Genomic DNA, 23,571 nt, shown 5'->3' on the forward strand with positions numbered 1-23,571 from the left:
CAACTCTTCGTGACCCCATGGACCAGACCAAGCCAGGCACGCCTGTCTGCTACTACCTCCCACAGTTTGGTCAAACTCATGTTAGTATCTTCAAGAACACTGTCCAACCATCTCGTCCTCTGTCGTCCCCTTCTCCTTGTGCCCTCCATCTTTCCCAACATCAGGGTCTTTTCCAGGGAGTCTTCTCTTCTCATGAGGTGGCCAAAGTATTGGAGCCTCAGCTTCAGGATCTGTCCTTCCAGTGAGCACTCAGGGCTGATTTCCTTAAGAATGGAGAGGTTTGATCTTCTTGCAGTCCATGGGACTCTCAAGAGTCTCCTCCAGCACCATAATTGAAAAGCATCAATTCTTCAGCAATCAGCCTTCTTTATGGTCCAGCTCTCACTTCCATACACCACTACTGGGAAAACCATAGCTTTAACGATACGGACCTTTGTCGGCAAGGTGATGTCTTATGCATACGTTGTCTTTTAAGGGACAGGATGGTGTCACTGCCAGCTTCGCATCCGCATCAGGGTTGCCAGCAGATCAGCTCATCAACTTGATATGCATGTGTTCGAAAGCGAAACCTTTTATGGCAAGAAAATGAACATTATTGCCTGCTTATCACACTACTCTTAGAAGGCAACCAAATACACAGCATGGATGCTTTTGGCTGCATGTTATGTGGGAGCAGGGGAACTGAACGACGGAAAAAGTGGGTGATGAACTTTGTGGAGGAAGGGGAATAGATTTTTGAAAAGCCTGCTTTTGGAAAACTGTATCCCAGAAAAAGAACCCGGGTAACAAACACTTCTAGAAGGAGGCCTGAATATATCACACAGAGTCCACTACTGACAGCTCAGGGTGGCTTGTTTAGGGGTGGAAATCCCGTACTGTTCAGCTGGAGGCGATGAAAGGCTCACATTATAACTGCTGTCCTGGACTGGGGCCACTTAATAACGTTGAACAGCATCTGTTATGAAAGCCCTTTCATGAGTGCACGGCCTTTGGAACACTTCAAATTTAAGCAAATACCATACCTCCAGAGTTGTTTGCTGTTCACACTGACCCAACAACCACCTTTGGCAAGTCAAGTAAGCCATGTTCAGCCATCAGAAAGCTTTGACTTGGATGCTATCGTTAATTTTTATTTCTTCTTTTCTAGCATTTAACACAGTTGGGAGTAACCAACAGTTTCCCCATCCAAGCGCACCACGTTTTGCAGAAATCAACCGGCACTGAAATCCAGCTACCCTACAAGGGCAGGAAAGCAATATAGATATATATACAATTATATTGCCCTTTCGTGTTCCCGGAAAGAGGGTGTTTGCTTTTTAAGTAAGGGTAAATTGGTTACTGGATGTTTTATTTAAAACTCCTTTCGCTGACTCCTTTTGCAGAGCTGCTTTATTATTAATTACTCTCCAGCATCCGAAAGTTCAAGGCTTTAAAAGCCACTGGGTGGACAGCTATAAAAACAGAAGCTCATCACACATGCCCCTCCGCCCAAGGAAACAAGCAAACTGATACTCAATCCGCACACTAGTTTTACTTATCTGATGGATAAGGTTTTCTTTAGAAGGCCGCATTCCAAGGGCTAACAGCAGATTTGAAATATTTTTTTGTTCCCCACCCCCTGCAAGTTGTAGCGCATTGGAGTCAGGACTCCCTCTCTCCAGACTTTTGGAGAGATCCTTTCTTCGGGGCATCATGTAGTGTCCCAAATAGAAATACTTCAAGGAGTTTGGTGGTCCAGCAGAGATTTGCTAGACTGCTCCGCTCATGTTTGGAATCTAATTTCCATGCAGTCAGGAAGGGAACGCCACCCACCAATGCTTTCAGTTCTTATTTTTTAATCTGCCTCCATTCTTGTGCATTTCAGCAGCTGCATTTCAGCCAGTGGTGTGGGACGAAGAGAGTTGGAGACTAGCAATATTTGGAGGGCCACATGTTCCATATCTACCCCTGTGCTAGACTTTGGCAGGTGATAATGCCTATCTCCGTGCCGTGATAAGCATCACCTGATTATTCCTGTAGATCAAGCTGCTGTTAAATACACAAAAGACAGGCCAATTTTTCTTTTGGTCAGTAACCCTACTGGCTGGGAGCCCTACAATGGGAAACCAATACCTCAAGAACCACCTCTCTCCATAGGAACCTACCTAGACCCTGTGGACATCATCGGAGGCCGTTCTTCGTGTGCCCCTGCCATGAGAGGCCCGAAAGGTGGCAACACAAGAACGTGCCTTTTCTGCAGTTGCTCCCTCTCCCCAGGGAGGCTTGTCGGGCACCTTCATTATACACCTTTAGGTGCCAGGTGAAAACATTCCTCTTTAACCAGGCCTTTGGCAGAGTAACATCCATTTTAAATGTGCTTGTGGGAAGCAGAGGTGTTATTTTTTCTTTCTTTCTTTTGTATTTTGTGTTTCTGTTTTGTATTTTTATGCGTTGAACCGCCCTGGGGTCCTCAGATGAAGGGTGGCATACAAATTTGATAAATAAAATGGTAAATAAATACATCAGAGGTGTGGAACCTCAATTCCATGGGCCTAGTTAGGCATGGCATGGGTCCCAGTTAGGCACACAGCCGTTTCCCCCAAACTACACTCACCAGTCCCATTCCTGATGCCATATATGGGGTGGGCAGAGATGAATCTGACAGCAAACAGGGAGCCTTAAAGTACACTCCTGATTATTCCTTGGCAAGTGAAGCTTGCTGTCAGCACCATTCAGTTGATCAGTACTGACAGCAAACCTGCTGGGATCAAAAGCGGTGGAGTTCCTGTTGGGGAATCCTGTAGCATGGCCAATCCCTGCCCAGAGCAGGCTTGTTGTCAGTACATAGAATTGTAGAGTTGGAAGGGACACTGCCAGTCATCTGATCCAACCTCTTGCAATACAGGAATCTCAACTAAAGCACCCATGGCAGGTGGCCATCCAACCTCTGCTTAAAAACCTCCAATGTTTTCCCAAAGCCGGCAATGCAAAATATCTTCCTCTGCAGGTATGGCTTGAGCTACAACCCCAAATGGAAAAAAACCCAAAAAAACTTTGGGTTACCAGGTGATTGACACCCACCTGTCAAAATGGACTGCCATCTGGAAAAGGTTTCTCATATCCATCATTACCACCCAGGCCAATTGTTATTTTGCTTCCCTCCACACCACCTGATTTAGCTCACCACTGTTGGTATATAGATCATTCAAAATCTCCCACTTACTTTCTGCAAGCAGCGCTGCACCGACCTGATCTGGAGCATGCGATAAAGCAGGGGGCGGAGAGGGGGAGCAGAGTCTGGACTGGTGAAATTCCTGTAGGAGAAGCCCTGTTGAGTTGACTCAAAGGCCCGTCTAGTCCACTGTTTGTTTCCCACGATGTCCAACCAAGATGCTTCCAAGAAGCTTACAACCAGGGATGCACAGTAGTCCTCTTTCTCTGTTGCCCCGGTGCAACTAGTATTCAGTCGCATCTAGACTATAAGCAGTGCAGAGAGAGAAATTCAGATACTCCATCAATTATAATATTGCCTCTTAGCCTGGAGCTTCTGTCTTCCAAATGAGTCACTAGAGATGGTCAACGAACCACAAAGCTGTGCCCACCCTACTTGCTCTTGTGGTCTCCAGGATCTCACCTGGCGGGCTTCAAACCAGACTGTCCCTTCTTGGCTTGGCAGGGCTGGAGCTACAAAACCGTGACATGTTAACCCAAAATGTGTGCTCCATAGCCCCTTTTGATGTTGGCAGGTTGCCCTAGGATACTCAACACTTAGCTTGCATGTACATGATCCAAGGAGTCAAGCTAAGCAGCATGACATTGTGGGGTAATAGGACTTAAGCAGTATATGACATTGTGTAGGATTCTTGGTTGCATTCCTCTAATTCATGTACAGCTTCCAGCTTTCAGTCTGAGAGCTCAACCAAGCATATTCTGTGTCGTCACCAAAAATGGTAGGATGTAACATGTTGTTGTTTGTTGTTGTTGTTATTGTTGTTTAGTTGTGTCCGACTCTTCATGACCCCCTGGACCAGAGCACGCCAGGCACTCCTGTCTTCCACTGCCTCCCACAGTTTGGTCAAACTCAAGTTCATAGCTTCGAGAACACTGTCCAACCATCTCATCCTCTGTCATCCCCTTCTCCTTGTGCCCTCAATCTTTCCCCACATCAGGGTCTTTTCTTCTTGCAGTCCATGTAATATGTAGCTTGTACAAAAAAAATTGTGCATAAATATGTGTGCCCCCAAATCTGTACTATATAATATCTATTGGACAACTTAGACCTTCCCCAGAATTGTTAAATGCCATTCAGCATTTTCTGCTGGTTAAGTGCTATATAGTTCACTGAACAGAGTGAAATAACATTCAGGGGGAAAAGTGAAGAGCTTTCATTCTGCTGGCAATTATAACTAAGATAATTATTACTTTTTAAGAACTCTTCCCTAGAAACAGGGAGTGCTCCCTTGCTGGGCAATCCTGTTTTAAAAAAATAAAAATCAATGCAATATGTTTTCTCCTCCTCTATAAATAATTACAGATGCTCTAATGGATCTCATACCTTAGCTGTCAAGATGCTGATAGTAGTGCTATAGCCGACTTATTTACAGAGGGGGAGATGACAGAGCCAGTATTTTGCTGCAATCACTACTTGTATGCAGCTTTGCTCTTTCAAAATGCTCTCCGAATGTCTTAAGCCTAGTCCGGAGCCCTATTCCTTGTTTAAGAAATTCCCAGAGACAGTGAAGTTCTCTGAGCGATTCTTTAACCGAAACACAACACGAAGGCAGCCTTTCTATAAGGTTCTTCAGTTTGCATTCCGTTCTAAACCCAATATTGAAGGGTTTTGTAGACTTTAGTGGGAAGCATTGTGTGTGGAAGAGGATGGCAGCAGGATAGGAAATTCACAGTAGTTTGCATATATGCCAGGCCTCCCCCCCCCCCCAGTTCCAGCACCTCTCAGGTGGGCACCATTACCATTCTAAGAGAACGAGGAAGGTGTTTGTGGTGAGTTCCGGCACCTCTTTTTCTATCAAAATAGCACTGGTATATGCTATACCTTTAAAGTATAGTCGAAGCACATTCTTTCTCTCAAAGAATTCTGGACATTCTACTTTACCTCACACAGCAGGCCCAGCTCACCCATGAGGCAAGGTGAGGTGATCGCCTCAGGCAGCAGTCCCCAATGTTGATCTTTCTCTTTCCCCCACCCCTTGTTCCTGATGTAGATCTTCCCTTGCCCCTCCTTTGCTGGTAGGGAGACGGATGCTATTTTGGGATTTGCCTTAGGGGCTGGCCTTGCCTCTTCAACAAACTACAGTACAGTGGTGCCTCGCAAGACGAAATTAATTCGTTCCGCGAGTTTTTTCGTCTAGCGAATTTTTCGTCTTGCAAAGCACGAAATCCCATAGGAATGCATTGAAATTCAATTAATGCGTTCCTATGGTCAAAAAAAGTCCAAACAAAGCCAAATTTGGTACAACAAGAGTTTATTAAGTGCTCTTTAAAGTCACACATACTGTAAAGAGCATTTCAAAAATTGAAGGAACAATAAATTAAGTTTCTAAACATGACAGAAAAACATTTAAAAATCAACAAAGTGTACAGTACATTTTCTAAGACTCTGGCGGACAACTCAAAGAAGGTTCCTCTTCCACTCTTTGCTTCTTGCTGAAGAACCTGTCCATGGTCTGCTGCTTCATCCGCCTTTTCAGCACCTCCCTGAAAGACGTGATGACCCTCGTATCAAAAGTGTTCGCAAGGTCACGTGTCAGGTCCTTGTCAGGGTGGTGCCGCTGTGCAAAAGCCTGCACATCTTTCCACTTCTGGCAAATGTCCCTCAGTTCTTTGGAGGACAGCCGTTCCTCAGTTGCTTCCTCCTCTTCCAGCGATCTCGTCTTGAACCGGGCAAACCAGCCTCTGCTTGCCTTGAAGACTTCTGGCTCACCTGAGGTTCCTGGCTGTTGCCGGACGAGGTCTGCGTGCAAGGCCTTGGCCTTCTCACAAATGACGGCCTCAGTCACTGTGTCCCCTGCATGCTGCTTCTCTTCTAACCAGATGAGCAGCAACTTCTCCACCTCCTCCAGAACAGCTGGGCGGTTCTTCACGATCCTGGTGACTCCCTTGGCTGCATCAGTCGCAAGGATCTTCTCCCTCATCTTCAGGATGGTCCCGATGGTCGATGGATTCCTCCCGTACTCCCTGGCAAGGTCTGTCACACGCATTCCACCGTCGTGCTTCCAGATGATCTCCTTCTTCATTTCCAGCGTAACCTTCTCCTTCTTCCTCTCACCGGCCTCTGCAGCAGCAGTCTTCTTGGGTCCCATGGCAGCACAGCACCTACCTTCGCACCCCCCCCCCAAAAAAAATCAGTGCTTCACATCCAAAAAATTCAAAAGCACCCAGCCACCCACCACACAGAAATTCAAACCCAGAACCAAGTCCTTGAATTCCAAACACCCCAACCCAAAATCCAAAAAAACTGTCCTCTCCCAGTTTGTTAGACATATCGCTTGGCTGGAGCATGACCGGGAACGCAGACATAATCAAGTATCGGGGGGAACATCTGAGGAAAACACCTGCTGGCACGTGTATTTTCTAATGCTGGAAAAGTCCGTAGATGGAAATACGTTAAGTTCAGGGTGGTTTCGCTACTGTTTCCAATTGCAGACTTCTGCTAATAAAAGGAGCCTCAGCAGAGCTAGCCGGCAGCTTGCTTGGATCATGCTTGCCAGCGTGCTTCCGCACAGCTCACCTGCATCCAACCTCCTGTTGTCTCCGTTATTCCTACAGGTGACAGTCTGGGGGTAGGCACTCTCTCGTCCCTCCCTGTGATTATGTGAAATGATCCAAAGTCTCCACGAGAAAGAACTACCACTCAGTATAATAAGCATGGCGCAGGAATGTTTCTTGCTTCTCATAAAGGTGGCAGCGAGTTCAGCTCAGTCAGGAGAAAGTTCTTCACGTAAACCATAAACGTATGGCCGTGAGTCGGCCCACGTTGCTTTAAACACTCATGCACCCGACAACGTGTCTTATTAATACAACTGCCTGGTAATAGCTAGCCATACTCAATGGCAGTCAGTTTTCTAAACAGCAGGGCAAGGTCATGGTGGTTGAGTACAGCTGCTTGGGGATATGGGAGGGAATGAATCAGAAGAAAATGGAGGTGCAGGCAAGGTGAGAGGAGTGTGATTCAGGAGCAACTTTCCAGGGAAAGGTGGAACAATAGAAAAGTGGCTTGGTGGATTGAATAGGGGTACTGCTCCGAGCACAGGGGATGGTATATAAGCAGATGTGTGTGGGAGGAAGGCCAAGAACATGAATGCAAAGACTTAGAAGAGAGAATAAAGGCAGTGATGTAGCTTCAGGGCAATTAACTGGTAGAGGTCCCTTTCTACTTCGGGAGAAAACAAAAGCATGCTACAAACGCATGCTTTGGGATCATGTGCTTGAAATGGCCTCTTCCTCCTTGAAGATAGGAAGGGGATATCTACAAGCCCAGCTTTTACATTATCATTATTTCTTCTTGAATGTATTAGTCACTTTTTCCACAAAAAGGGACCCAAAAGCAAGTGGTGGGATTCTCCGTACAGTTGCTACAATGGAGAGTAGATTTTGCAGGAACCGCTAGGGCTTCCCATGGAACGATGCTTAGCTGCGACCAGTGTCGCTTTCTCCGATTCTCTCACAAATACAGCCACACATTGCTCAAAGCAAAGCTGAAATAAGCGCTTAGTTAGAACCATAGAATTATAGAGCTGGAAGAAACTCAGGGGATCATTTAGTTCAACCCCCTGCAATGTACAAATCTCAACTGGAGCATCCCTTACAGATGACCACCCAACCTCTGCTTAAAAACCTTCAATGAAGGAGAGTCCCCTACTTTCCAAGGGAGCCTGTTCCACTGCCAAACAGCTCTTACAGCCAGAAAGTTCTTCCTGATGGTTAGTTGGAATCTCCTTTCTTGTAACTTGAATCCATTGGTTCAGCTCCTACCCGCCGGAGCAGGAGAAAACAAGCTTGCTCTACAGTATCTCCTGGGACATATGCAGAGTTCCAGTTGAACTGAACTGTTAGCACCAGTCCTCAGCAGCCAAGCACCACTTCCTGAATTTTAGAGTCAGAAGACATGGCAATCAATTACATACCACCTGTAGAAAGAGCACTCCAAGAATAATTAACGGACAAAGATGCAAAATGGGGTAAAATGGTAGGGCTCAGGGGTTTACTCGCAAATACATTTGTAGGTAGGTAGGTTAAACCACAGAGCCTAGGACTTGCCGATCAGAAGGACGGCGGTTCGAATCCCTGTGACGGGGTGAGCTCCCGTTGCTGGGTCCCTGCTCCTGCCAACCTAGCATTTCGAAAGCACGTCAAGTGCAAGTAGATAAATAGGTACCACTCCGGCAGGAAGGTAAACGGCGTTTCCGTGCGCTGCTCTGGTTTTCCAGAAGCGGCTTAGTCATGCTGGCCACATGACCCGGAAGCTGTACACCAGCTCCCTCGGCCAATAAAGCGAGATGAGCGCCGCAACCCCAGAGTTGGCCACGACTGGACCTAATGGTCAGGGGTCCCTTTACCTTTTTACCTAGGTACAGACAGCGTCTAACCTTTTCAGTCCTGCTCCAAACAGCAGCTGGGACACCTGCTGTGAAAGATCTATTTGTGAATGAGCGCCCAACCTGCCGTTTCAAATGCCAAGAGTACAAAAAGCAGGATCGTGCCCATATATTTTTTAAAAATATAAAAAATCATATGTAACTTTGCCATATTCCCAAATTAATCACACGCAGTAGTTGATGAAGACAGCTAAAAACCAATTACAAAGACTGACCCAGAATTCAAGCTTTATTTAGAAGCTGAATAACTGTTGATACGGATTTAGATCTTGATAATGGCAAAAGAATTAGGGGCATACTTTAAGGCAATGGGTAATGCCTCTTCAGCCATGCCACTTGTGATAATCAGAACTCTAATTTTGCCTCTGGATTGCTTCACATGTGATTTTAACAAAAAAAACATGTACACCTAAAAATGTTACTTTTAAAATACTTTATAACTGTTTCTATAGAAAGATAGGCATATATATATATATATATATGGATTTTGTGTGTCTGTGAAAACGAAGGGGAATACATACTTATAAATACAGATATTTTATAAGTATTAACTTAGAAAGAAGATAAACATGTATTTGTCAAGCGCTGTTGTCTGAAACTGCAACCAGAGTAAGTGCCATTTTCATTTTGGCTATGTGTTTTTGTTAATAATAATAAAAAAGTTTGTATCCAAATTTGTTTCCCTTGTTTTTCCTTGCCAGTTTTCCATACTGTTCTATGTTTGAAATGTATCAATTAATTACAAGTATTTTTTTGTTGGAAAAAAGTGAAAACGTTAAGTGCGCATGTGATAAATATTTCCTTGCAGACACATGCATCAAACACATATGTAAATCATGAGGCCAGGACTGGACTGCTGAATGTACCCCTGGTGGTAAACATATGTATGCCACAGCATAATGTAAGAGTTAGTTCTTACACTCCTTTTCTCCAAACAGTATATTCAGGATGGCTTCATCTTATTAGATGTGTCATTCCCAATGTCCAATAAAGCATGTGTCCAACACATACAGGCTTAAATACTAGCTTAGCAACAGTAGCTCGTGCCACCTGGCACACACGTAATTATTTGCAGCTGTTAATTTTATTGTTTAAGGAAATCCCTGCCAAGATAAGGCTGTTAGGCTGTGTGTGTGGCTTTCTTATATTAGGTTCCAGTTTGGTGTGTAGATTAAGAGGAGGTTATGGGACACCAGTTGGAAAAGTGGCAGCATGAACAAAAGCAGAACTCGGTGCTAAAGATCCCAAATCCCACCAAAATGGTGCCATTCGTTCTTCCAGAAGACAGCTTTCTCCAGAAACTGTCCTGCGTTGACACACTGCATCAGCATGCTGGAGACTCACAAGTGAGGAAATAGGCACATATATCATTATGAAAGGGATGGAGGCAGCCTTGCTGTTTCGTAAATAGACCCGCTGCTGTTCCAGGGAAAGCTTTTAAGAGAGAGAGAGAGAGAGGGGAAAATGATGCAGTTTTTCATTGTGGTGGAATGGGGAAGACCCAACGATGGAAGGCATCTGGTGCCTGTGACATCAATTTTGCAGTTTTAAAAATGTCTTCTATAAAAGGGGAGGGGAGAGGGCTAACGCATGAGAGAAAGTGCAAGACTGAGAGCTGAACAGCATAAAATTCCCAGACATGTATACAATGCACTTCCTGATGTCCTCAATGGAGCAATGATAATTTATACTGCATTTTTAGTCTCTTAAATCACATTAAATATTGCGAAGTACGTTAAGTGAATTCACATTGGATATGGATGACGTGTTGTGAACAATGTACAAAACATCCACACTCGGTGTGCATAGAAAGCACTTGAAAACTCTGTGTGCGCACAGCCTAAGTCTGTCATACAGCTTACATAGTCGAGACCCATCCCACTGGTTCAAAACCTGCTCTAACTTCTCTTCTTATATTATGTGACTTCACCCTAGTTGTGCCAACTCCGACATCAATTGTGGGTACTCCCATTAGCATGGGAGGAAATAGCAACAGTCACACAAACCCACCCACACCTGTTGCGAGTCCCCATGATGTCAAGGAGCAGGCCAGCAGTAAATCACACTGAGCAAGTTGGAGCTACCGTATTTTTCGCCCCATAAGACGCACCCGACCATAAGACACACCTAGTTTTTAGAGGGGGAATGCAAGAAAAAAAAAATCTTTAAAGGGAGCGCTGAGCAGAGCCTGTATGCATCCGAGGCTCTGCTCAGGGCTCCCTTTCACGAGCCGCGCAGAGCGTGTGTGTGGCGCTTGCAGGCTTTTCCTCGAGGAGGGAGAAGGGCAGCCCATCACTGACTTCTCCCTCCTCGGGGAAAAGCCCCCAAGAGCCGCAAACACGCTCCACGTGACTCTTTAAAGGGAGTGCAGCTCTCGGGGGCTTTTCCGGAAGGTAGGGGAAGGGACAGAGGGGCTAAGCCAGAAGCTAGAACAGCAAGAGGGGGCGCTGCGCAGTGATCCCTCTCACTGTTCTGGCTTATGGGATAGCTGCACAGCCTGCATTCGCTCCATAAGATGCACACACATTTCCCCTTACTTTTTAGGAGGGGAAAAGTGTGTCTTATAGAGCAAAAAATACGGTAACTCTTCATAAGCAAAACTAGGATCTGCACCGGACTGTCAGGCCTAATGAGCACAGCAACTCTCCTCTGGCAGGTCTTGCCCCCATGAAGCACTTGTGGAGACTCCCCACAGCTGCCTAAGTCTCCTCCTCTCCAGGGTTTTCCCCCAATTCTTTGGAGACTGTGCCTGCATGAAGCTAACTTCTCCTCCACCCTCTTCATGCCTCTCCTGGTTCTGGAAGAGCAATGGAAAGAGAGCTTGTTGTGGCAGCAGAAGGAGATACCCCTGACTCTTCAACAGCCTGCCGTATTTTTCTCTCTATAAGACGCACCAGACCATAAGACACACCTAGTTTTTGGAAGAGGAAAACAAGAATTTTTTTCCCCTGAATCTCAGAAGCCAGAAAAACAAGAGGGATCACTGTGCAGCGAAAGCAGCGATCCCTCTTGCTGTTCTGACTTCTGGGATAGCTGCACAGCCTGCATTCGCTCCATAAGATGCACACACATTTCCCCTTACTTTTTAGGAGGGGAAAAGTGTGTCTTATAGAGCAAAAAATACGGTAACTCCCCTCTGCCTCTTGAAGTCCTTCCTCTCCAGCTTCAGCTTCTGCCTCTGAGTATAGACTTCTCTCTGCCACAGGAAAAGTTAGCACATATAGTGGTACCTCAGGTTACATATACTTCAGGTTACATACGCTTCAGGTTACAGACTCCGCTAACCCAGAAATAGTACACCGGGTTAAGAACTTTGCTTCAGGATGAGAACAGAAATTGTGCTCCGGCAGCGCGGCGGCAGCGGGAGGCCCCATTAGCTAAAGTGGTGCTTCAGGTTAAGAACAGTTTCATGTTAAGAACAGACCTCCAGAACGAATTAAGTACTTAACCCAAGGTGCCACTGTATACTATGTAAAGGAAAGAAATTTTGCTGTCTTCCCCTTTCCTTTCCTTTCCTTTCCTCTCCTCTCCTCTCCTCTCTCTTCCTTCTTCTCTTTTCCCTCAACCCTATATTGCCTATAACAATAATGCCTCACTCTGAATATGACTTAACTACAGTCGTACCTTGGATCCCAAACGCCTTGGCTCCCAAACAAATCAGCTCCCAAACAATCAAAATCCAGAAGTGAGTGTTCCGGTTTTCAGATGATTTTCGGAAGCCGAACATCTGGCGCAGCTTCCGATTGGCCTCAGGATTCTCCTGCAGCCAATCGAAAGCTATGCTTTGGTTTCAGAATGTTTTGGAAGTCAAACAGACTTCTAGAACAGATTCCGTTTGACTTCCAAGGTATGACTGTAGTTTGAATGACTCTGACTTGAAAACAAGTTCTGTTACTCAATAAAATAGGTTACTCAATAAAATCTTTAATAAAAACACATTATATTATATATTATATTATATTATATTATATTATATTATATTATTTTTTTTAATGACAGGATGTACCCTGCTATCTAGCTCATGCACACTTAGAGCTCACAAAGGACAATTTTGCTGTTGGGAAAGAGCACTTTGCACAGATTGACCTCACAACACACATGGGAACAGTTCTAATCCTTCTCTCCCTGGAATCCTAATAGTTTCTGTGGCTTGAGCCTCCAGACTCAAGTGCCTAACACCAAACTGCATTCCAACAAGTGGTGTGCCACTCCTATGGAGCGCTGCATGTTTCATCACTGCAGATTTCAGCACATTTTCACACCATTCCGCTGCCACAGCTGAAGTTGTAGCCTTGCAAGACCAAAGCACTATTACCCATTTGGAGGTTGGACAACAAAAATTTAATGGGGCTGAGGGACAGCTTAACGGTTGGTCAAAGAGTCCGGATAAGCACATCCTTTTGTTAGGTAAACTACAGGTGTTATGTTGCCATGGTAACTAGATGTTTAGACCTTTGCTTCTCAACGAGAGGGCCATTTGGGGGAATGTTCTGTGTAGAAAGGGGAAAAACAACAACTATTCACAGAAGAGGCCACACCTTCCCCACGCCCAACTAAGGATGAAGAAATCCTGGTGTCTGCTGTCTGAAGAAAAGTGATGCAGTTTGTAATTAGATATGGAGACAGGCACAGGGAAAGAGATTGAGCTAGAACTCTAAATGTCTTCAGGTACTAGCTGTTTCCCCGCAGATCTGATGCAGGAACAATGGACTTTGGCTGTCTTTTTTGAGTATTTAAAGCTTTGTGTCCACCCAGTGCTATTTTTCTAGAAAAAGAGGTGCCAGAACTCACCATGAACGCCTCCCTCATTCTCTTTCCACACTGCTCTCATTCCACATTAAGAGCCAGTGTGGTGTAGTGGCTAAGAGCGGTAGACTCGTAATCTGGTGAACCGGGTTAGCGTCTCCGCTCCTCCACATGCAGCTGCTGGGTGACCTTGGGCTAGTCACACTTCTTTGAAGTCTCTCAGCCCCACTCACCTCACAGAGTGTTTGTTGTGGGGGAAGAAGGGAAAGGAGAATGTTAGCCACTTTGAGACTCCTACCGGTAGTGATAAAGCGGGATATCAAATCCAAACTCCTCTTCTTCTCTTCTTCTTAGAATGGCAATGGTGCCCACATGAGAGGTGCTGGAACTTAGTTCTGGCAAGTTCCAGCTGGGGGAAAAAGACCTGAGTCCGCCTATGTTCAAACTGTGTGTTTGCCAATAAACTGACTACAAAACACCGAAAAGCCTGTTGTTTTTGAAAGGAAACCAAACATGGAGTAAGCAAGCACCATAGGAGCCAACTCCCCAATAAAATATTTGAGATCGCCGCCCCCCAATGTTGGTGGGCGTTGCCATTCAAATGGTTTGCGTGTGCCGCAACTTGTGATTGATTATTCAGGGTAGGGCTTACCTGCCCCCCATACTTGATTCAAGTTGGCACCCCTGGCAAGGCCTGCCATTGCTCAGAAAAGAATAGCAAGTCCAGCAGTTTTAACTTCTTGATTACTCAAAACAACAACAACAACCAAACACACACACACCTTGTGAAGCAGCTATTGTACCTGCTTGTCAATAGTACCTGGAGATTTGGTATATAGCTAAAAATGCAGTCCGGTGCCTTTGACAGCAGCCTGACACATACAAATGAAGCCAATAAATGTTTTTCCCATCACTTTCCCACCGCGCTGCCAGAAAAAAAGCTTAGCTGTGTCTTTTTCTCTTCCCAATGAAATCTCCCACCAGGCAGCAATCCATTCCCTTTGGTCTCTCTTCCCTCTAGCACTGGGTGCCTGGACATTGCCAAGGAGCTACAGTCAGCTGCTCTCGCTGCCACTAAGCCTCTAATTGCTCATTGAGTCATATGCTTCAGTGAAAGTGAACGTTGTCGGGGACTTAATGACCTTTGCAATTTCCGTGGAGATCGGAAAGCAATATAAACTCATCACGACCAGATTAACCAGAGGGGAAGCTGGGGACACCCGTGCGTTCAAGGCAGCAGGTAAGGGAGACAGCACCCCCCCATCACGTTTAGCGGACTCAATAAGCGCCACCAAACAGCTTGTCTGTAGCAGTGCCGTAATCACAGCTCTGAAGCAGATGCATTGGTAACTATTGTGCAAAGGGGCAGTCGATCGATACCTGGATGAGAAAAACTCACTTCAGTATGCCACACGGCGTCTGGTGTAAAGGACTGCGGGAACTTCATCTTTCATTTGAGATGGTGATGGTTAAGAGATCAGTCATAAACTGGGCTGCTACCCTGTTAAAGGCAATGGTTAGTCAATTAATTGTACGTATAACTTCACTATATTACCCAGTTAAATCTCCATACATGAATCATAGTTTTGAAGGGGTAAAATGATTCTTTTACCATCTTTTTTTTTGTTTTTTTTTTTTGGGGGGTATATTCTTTATTGAAAAATAAAAAAGTACAACATTACAAGTCCACAGAGCAAGATAGGGACATCTCTTACCAAACCCTCCAACCTTTCTCTGATGAAAATAGGGATGGCCTATTGAGGAAAAGGGACACGGGTGGGGCTGTGGGTTAAACCACAGAGCCTAGGGCTTGCCGATCAGAAGGGGATTCGGCATCGCGGGGATTCGGCGGTTCAAATCCCCGCGACGGGGTGAGCTCCCGTTGCTCAGTCCCTGCTCCTGCCAACCTAGCAGTTCGAAAGCACGTCAAAGTGCAAGTAGATAAATAGGTGCCGCTCCGGCGGGAAGGTAAACTGTGTTTCCGTGTGCTGCTCTGGTTCTCCAGAAGCAGCTTAGTCATGCTGGCCACATGACCTGGAAACTGTACGCCGGCTCCCTCGGCCAATAAAGCAAGATGAGCACCACAACCCCAGAGTTGGTCACGACTGGAACTAATGGTCAGGGGTCCCTTTACCTTTACCTTTATTGAGGAAAAGCAGGACGTTACAGTATCAAACCAGAAAATGGGACAACTTATGTAAAACTGGGACTGTCCCTGGAAAATAGGGACCCTTGGCGGGTCTGCACTCACATTCTTTCTCCTGGGTTAAGTGTTTTTACCTGGAAAACGCCACTTGAAGTTAGAGCTTTCCGAGAAAGTCACCAAATGGCTGCTATCTACTAAGGGCATTTTGCTTAAGCGGTCCAGCAATGGAGATACATATATTTTCCCCTGAATACTGAATGGCTGTGTGATTTTAATTATGTTCCTTCTTTACCCAACAGAGTTCCACAGATGGTGGAAGCCACCGAGATCTTGTCTTTCTGACATTATATTTGCAACCACCCAAGACACACTCATCAGCTGACCACAGGAAACCTCTGCTGATGGTTCTGAGGGGAAGAGTTGAACTTGGAGGCTGTTGTTGCTATGGGCATCAAGGCTCTGAATGAGCAAACCTTCAAATCCACAATTACTCACCCACACGTTGGAGACAAACCAATTGCTTCCGCTAACCCTGTGGTTTGTGTGGGTGTTTGTTTTCATGAAAGCGCAAGTCGTCTAGCTGCTTTTGCCATCCCCGAAGCACAGTTTCCCAAGGCATGTGATTTGTAAGGCAGTTACTTACACTAGCGTAGGATTTGATATAGATGCCTAGTGTATACCAGGATTGTTTATCTATACACCGATCAATGTACATGATCCACTGCTGAGTAACACAAAAGAAAGACACCCGGGGAACTTCCAACCTAAGCTTTGATGGAAGCAGAAGTAGGAAGAGGCAAAACTGACACAGTATAAGTGTGATCAAATGCAGTTTGTGCGTACTTAGGCCTTGTTGGGGATGAGTTAAGTAGTTACACACCAAAGCCTGCTTTTCACTGAGGCGGGAAATCCTTGTTGAGGCTGTGCCATTTCACACTGGGTTGTAGCTTGTGAGCTGAACCCTCCTCCATACCAAAATAATAAAAATCTTCTGAACCAAAGAATTACAAGGGCTACTGGCCTGAACATATTTGGTTAGAAAGCTCAGTAGAGTTCAAGGAGAATGAAAATAAAATAAAGGCATGACACAGACAGCTGAGAGTTAAGGATTTGCACACTTTGACCCTAAGCAGATTTCTTCGTCAGGATAACGGCAAAATTAAAAACGTGTAGTAATGAGGAGAGGCTCACACTACAGCACCTGACAACCCTAGTGATTCTTGCTAGCGTTGTTTTTCTGGAAAAGGAGGTGCCAGAACTCACTATGAACACCTCCCTGGTTCTCTTAGAATAGCAATGGCGCCCACCTGAGAGGTTCCGGCATGTTCCGGATGAAAAAAAGCCCTGACTACACCACAACCAGTTCACCAAAGGTGACACCACCCCTCTGAGAGTAAATAGTCTATGAGGCCACCATCACTTAGAAACTGATGTGTAATGCCGTCTTACACGTCTCAGATAAGCGCAAAGACTTTCACATGTTTGACACTTGTCTTATTACAATGCCCCTCAGTTTTCCTGAGCTGTTTGGTACAGGCTGATTTATTTATTTTTAATGAAAGTCATGGGGACACAATGCATGTGGCAGTCACCTTCAAACTAGTCTCAGGGCCTTTGCTAGGTAATGGATGGCCCTGGGGAAAATTTTTGACAAAAGCAGACAATCACTTTCTCTTTCCTTGAGGCAAACATACCAGGGAAAGCAAGGCCAGGGATGTGCCATTAGTATTCAGGAAAGCTTCTAGAAGGTGACAAGAGCAGTTAAAAAACACACACAAAAAACCAACAACCTTCCAAAACACAACCAAGGGCCTCAAAAAAATATATGTGATCTTCCCTAAATAGCACAACTGATGCAACCAATACGGGAGGAGAAAACTGCCGTTTCAGCTCACGTCAGAGAAAACGAAACCTCTGCCTAGATGATTATAAACATACCTGTTATTTTATATGAGATAAAATGCAACCACTATGTTGGAGAGGTTGCAATGATAAAGGTACATGCCCGATGACAAATATATTCTTGAAAAGAAAAAATGACACCTACCTCTTAGCTCTCTTAACGTTTATATGAGGAACAAAACAAAGAACTCAGGAGTAAAAACCAACAACCCCCCAATAGGAATTATGTTGACAGCTGCCAAATTAACTTAAATAGTGCAAACACAGAACATTGGTAATCCAAACTGGTTTTTTGGCAAGGGTTGGAAAGGGGACACACAAAAAAAGAACAGAGGCCAAAGGAAAATCCAAAAAAACAGCACCTTCACTATTTTATTTAATTATACACATATAATAAGGGGACCATCAATGAGGTTACAGGGAACCAGGCAGAGGGCCTTCTCAGTGGTGGCACCTTCCCTATGGAATACCCTCTCCCCAGATGTCAAAGAAATAAACAGCTACCTGAGTTTAGAAGACACCTCAAGGCAGCCAGGTTTAGGGAAGTTTTTTTAATGTTTGTTTTATCGTGCTTTTAATATTCTGTTGGGAGCCACCCAGAGTGGCTGGGGAAACCCAGCCAGATGGGCGGGATATAAAAAATAATAATTATTAAATCATCCTCAGCATCATCTGGACATGCAACACTAGCTTCTGTGAAGTCCTCTGTACAGGCTAGGTCTGGGGCAGTGGGTGCTAAAGGTCTGTCCATCTGCTAGAGTTGTCTGGTCTCAGAGTTTGAGCTCCCTCTTCAGGGACTCTAATCAAACTGAGGTAAATCTCAGGGAGCATCGCTAGGAGCAAAGAGTGACGGCTTTTTTTCCTGCCTGCCATGTTTTTTGCTATTCATTCCCCACCTCCAGGTCTATTAGGCTCAGGGCCGGATTTAGGTTTGAGGTGGCCCTAAGCTCCTGAAGGTAATGAGGCCCTTTATACGTCCAGCTGTCTTTTGTCAACAACAAATTGTCGCTGTTTTTTTGTGTTGAATATATGCTATATGGTAATTTACGGACCTAATAGGTATCTAAAGCCATTTGCACATGCAGAATGCAGGCATCCTATATATAGAAATGAGCAAACCAGTGATAGTTTAGAGAGCAGGCTAGCAGGCCGGGCCCATCACTTACATCATAGGAGCCTACACAACACAAAACACTGTTGCTGTATGTAGGCTTTATTTTATTTGATTTTTATCTTATATTTTGGAAATGTATATCCAGTTTCAGTTACAGATAGGTAGCCGTGTTGGTCTGCCATAGTCAAAATAAAAAAATTCCTTCCAGTAGCACCTTAAAGACCAACTAAGTTAGTTCTTGGTATGAGCTTTCGTGTGCATGCACACTTCTTCAGATACACTGAAACAGAAGTTGCCAGATCCTTCTATATCCTTCTATATATCCTTCTATATATCTCCCCACCTTCTCACTATATAGAAGGATCTGGCAACTTCTGTTTCAGTGTATCTGAAGAAGTGTGCATGCACACGAAAGCTCATACCAAGAACTAACTTAGTTGGTCTTTAAGGTGCTACTGGAAGGAATTTTTTTGATTATATCCAGTTTGTTTGTTTTCCTTTACATTTTTTGGGGGGTCCCAAGAGAGTGGGGCCCTAAGCTGTAGCTTGTTTAGCTTATATGTAAATCCAGCACTGATCAGGCTTCAACCCCCCTCCCAAGTATGCTCAGACTAATCCACAAGGTGAGGCTCCACCATTGCCAGTGCATGCATGTATGTGAGTGACCCATTTCTTCATGCTATATTGCAGAGAGGACACATATTGGGGGAAGTGTCAGCGAGAAAGGTTGCGTGGGTTTACAAAATCTGTTTGTTTTTTTAAAAAGGAAAGAACCCCCTCCCCCAACATTTCCAGGACTCGTTTCCCTACACAACGAGCATTTTCAAAGGCTTTCGCAGCGCCTCTGATGCAAAGGTAAATGGAAGCATGTTCGTTTGTTGAATGGGTAAAGAAAAACTAAGAAGAGAGCCGATAAGGAAAGCTGGATTCTGGAAGGCGGCTGTACGTCCCAATTATAGATGAAAGCTCAGAGGCTGTGCTAAGATGGGACTTGAGGTCTCCATTAATTATAAATAAATTATCTACACTTATCGCCGAAATGAAATTTTCAGATAAAACTTTACCTTTGAAAGTACATCAGCTGTATAAATATTTATGCAAGCAACCTCTCTCTCTCTCTCTCTCTCTCTCTCTCTCACACACACACACACACACACACACACACACACTCTGCTGGGTATGCAAGAAAAAGAGAAAGAGCGTGCGTGTTTCCTTAAGGTTTAATTTTTCAGAATCGTAACTGCAGGAATTAAAGCCCTTTAAAAAGCTGGAGGTTATTCAATAACAAACATGGACTCTGCACATGCTCGGGTGTACTGTTTAAGCCGCTTGCAGTCGCAAATAAAGCCCATTCCAAGAATTGAATTATTGCCTAGGTATCTTTGATTAGAGTCCTGAGAACTACTTCCAAAGCAAATTCTGGAGGTTTCCATCTTGCATTGAGCCCCAAAGCTTAATTATTCTGTTATTAGTGGAAATTGTCTCCCTGTTTATTTAACTTATATGCAGAATTCATCATGCGAAAGACTGGACTGGATGAATCCCAAGCCAAAATTAAGATTGCCCGAAGAAATATCAGTAACCTCAGATTTGCAGATGACACAACTTTGATGGCAGAAAGTGAGGAGGAATTAAAGAACTTCTTAATGAGGGTGAAAGAGGAGAGCACAAAATATGGTCTGAAGCTCAACATCAAAGAAACTAAGATCATGGCCACTGGTCCCATCACCTCCTGGCAAATAGAAGGGGAAGAAATGGAGGCAGTGAGAGATTTTACATTCTTGGGCTCCATGATCACTGCAGATGGTGACAGCAGTCAAGAAATTAAAAGACGCCTGCTTCTTGGGAGAAAAGCAGTGACAAACCTAGACAGCATCTTAAAAAGCAGAGACATCACCTTGCCGACAAAGGTCCATATAGTTCAAGCTATGGTTTTCCCAGTAGTGATGTATGGAAGTGAGGGCTGGACCATAAAAAAGGCTGATCGCCGAAGAATTGATGCTTTTGAATTACGGTGCTAGAGGAGACTCTTGAGAGTCCCATGGACTGCAAGAAGATCAAACCTCTCAATTCTGAAGGAAATCAGCCCTGAGTGCTCACTGGAAGGACAGATCCTGAAGCTGAGGCTCCAATACTTTGGCCACCTCATGAGAAGAGAAGACACCCTGGAAAAGACCCTGATGTTGGGAAAGATGGAGGGCACAAGGAGAAGGGGACGACAGAAGACGAGATGGCTGGACAGTGTTCTTGAAGCTACCAGCATGAGTTTGACCAAAGTGTGGGAGGCAGTGGAAGACAGAAGTGCCTGGCGTGCTCTGGTCCATGGGGTCACGAAGAGCTGGAAACGACTAAACAACAAACAACAATGAAGGAAAAGCACGACATTCCAGGATCAAATCAGAAACTGGGATGGCTTCTCTAAATCGGGGACGTACCTGGAAAATAGGGACGCTTGGAGGGTCTGCACTTTTTGCTGTCCAATTTGCTCCCATGACCGATTTTAGCTCATGGATCTCCTGTATGAACTCCTTATTTACACAGAATCTCATGTAAATCTCATGTTCTGCTGGCCTGCTAACTGGCTTAGAGGAATTCTTTCATAGCTTCTGAAGGAGGGACCAATTCAGGTTAAGGCAACACCCTTGGGGACACTTCTCCTTCTGTGATCCAACTGCCAGGCACCTTATTTGACAGAAAGAAGCCTACTAATGCTAGTGACTCAGGAGATTGAGGAAGTCTGGTCAAGAAGTCTAGGCTACAGGACTGAAAGGAAGAATTCAGGCATATTTAAAATCCAGCCTACTTTCTTCCCTGCCAACCACCCGTTTTCCTTTTGAAGCTCTGCTTTGAAGGTGGATAATTAAAAACGGTTTCTTAAGTCTCATGAATTCATTTGGCTTAGTTACACACACACAAAATATCACTTTGATATCAGCTTGTAACTCTCACGGCTGCCCCCACATAATCCTGGGACTTGTGATGTGGTGAGGGAAATTGAGTACCAGAGATTCCCTAACCTCTCCCTGAGGACAGAGATTCACTGTTAAAACAGTTCACATCCCAAGTGTGAACTGAGGTAGGCCTCCGTTGAAGAACGTCTAGCTTCTCGGCTTGCCAAATTAAACAACTAGAATACACAGTGTCACAGTCCAGTTCACGGGCGATCAAAGTCCCGGCTGGGGACGTCGGGACCCGGGGCAAGATGGCGGGGTAGGAGCAGGAACAGGAGTCCAGAAGCCAGGAGTCAGAAAGCCAAGAGTCCGAGGGTCAGAGAGCCGGGAGTCAAGAAGTCCGAAGATCAAGAAGCAAGGAGTCAAGGAGTCAGGGGTCCGAGGATCAAGAAGCAAGGAGTCAAGGAGTCAGGGGTCCGAGGATCAAGAAGCAAGGAGTCAAGGAGTCAGGGGTCCGAGGATCAAGGAGCAAGGAGTCAAGGAGTCAGGGGTCCGAGGATCAAGAAGCAAGGAGTCAAGGAGTCAGGGGTCCGAGGATCAAGAAGCAAGGAGTCAAGGAGTCAGGGGTCCGAGGATCAAGAAGCAAGGAGTCAAGGAGTCAGGGGTCCGAGGATCAAGAAGCAAGGAGTCAAGGAGTCAGGGGTCCGAGGATCAAGAAGCAAGGAGTCAAGGAGTCAGGGGTCCGAGGATCAAGGAGCAAGGAGTCAGGGGTCCGAGGATCAAGAAGCAAGGAATCAAGGAGTCAGGGGTCCGAGGATCAAGAAGCAAGGAGTCAAGGAGTCAGGGGTCCGAGGATCAAGAAGCAAGGAGTCAAGGAGTCAGGGGTCCGAGGATCAAGAAGCAAGGAGTCAAGGAGTCAGGGGTCCGAGGATCAAGGAGCAAGGAGTCAGGGGTCCGAGGATCAATAAGCAAGGAGTCAAGGAGTCAGGGGTCCGAGGATCAAGAAGCAAGGAGTCAAGGAGTCAGGGATCCGAGGATCAAGAAGCAAGGAGTCAAGGAGTCAGGGGTCCGAGGATCAAGAAGCGAGGAGTCACGAAGTCAGGGGTCCGAGAATCAAGAAGCAAGGAGTCAAGGAGTCAGGGGTCCGAGGATCAAGAAGCAAGGAGTCAAGGAGTCAGGGGTCCGAGGATCAAGAAGCAAGGAGTCAAGGAGTCAGGGGTCCGAGGATCAAGAAGCAAGGAGTCAAGGAGTCAGGGGTCCGAGGATCAAGAAGCAAGGAGTCAAGGAGTCAGGGGTCCGAGGATCAAGAAGCAAGGAGTCAAGGAGTCAGGGGTCCGAGGATCAAGAAGCAAGGAGTCAAGGAGTCAGGGGTCCGAGGATCAAGAAGCAAGGAGTCAAACACAGCAAGGCAGGGAACGTGTTGCTGTGGCAAAGAGCCAAAGGGAAAATGCTGACCTTATATCCCTTCCCAGCTCTTGCCACCAGGTGCTGTGACTTACCAACTGGCCTCACCTGTGTGGCCGCCCCTTGCCTCTTCAGAACAAACTTAGGAAGGCCCCAGTCCTGCAGAGTCCTATTGATCACAGGGCCTGGCTCCTGCACGCACACCTGACACACAGGGCAAGAGGGGTCTTGAGATTTCCAGAGCCACCCTGACCATCTCTCCTCAAAGTCCGCTCAACTGAGCTGCCCGATTTCAACAGATTGCTGCTTCTTCTGCCCACTCACCCACCCGCCCGGGGTGCCAACTTGAATAAAATATTGGGGGGGGGCACAGGTAAGTCCTGCCAACCAGGAGTTAGAGGAAGACAGACTGTTAGTGGAGCCGGAACCAATGACAAGACAGAGACAACTAATTGTAATTTCAGCCTCCTCTTCCTCCTTGTTAATAGCAACCCTGAGATGAAGAAGCAAGAAGCTTCCAGTCAGTGTCCTTCCTTGAATTATATGCAAGCAAAATGGCAGATGCGTCAGGGCTCACAGACAAGGGGGGTGGGGTGGAGAAGCACCCTCTCTGCCCTAACAGACCAGCCTCCAGTGGTTGGGATATTGCTGCCACAGGATTTAAACATTTATGGAAACAGAAAAGGTAGTTTTCTAAGTCCTCATCGTTTGTAGTTCAGATGTCGAGGATTCGAAAACCGAATGTCAGGGGCAAAATGTCTGGCTCCCCTCCAA

General features: G+C 45.6%; 1 long non-coding RNA gene across 1 annotated transcript; it reads right to left on the bottom strand.

The window, feature by feature from the left end:
* Positions 1-500: 500 nt before the first annotated feature.
* LOC309516424 lies at positions 501-17,300 on the bottom strand. Its single transcript, XR_014212906.1, has 4 exons — positions 17,181-17,300; positions 14,740-14,841; positions 3,228-4,182; positions 501-2,028 (listed from the first exon to the last, which is right to left on the bottom strand). It is a non-coding gene; the product is annotated as an uncharacterized lncRNA (long non-coding RNA).
* Positions 17,301-23,571: the final 6,271 nt, after the last annotated feature.

The sequence above is a fragment of the Podarcis vaucheri genome, assembly GCF_965113315.1.
Source record: "Podarcis vaucheri genome assembly, chromosome: 13".
NCBI lineage: Eukaryota > Metazoa > Chordata > Lepidosauria > Squamata > Lacertidae > Podarcis > Podarcis vaucheri.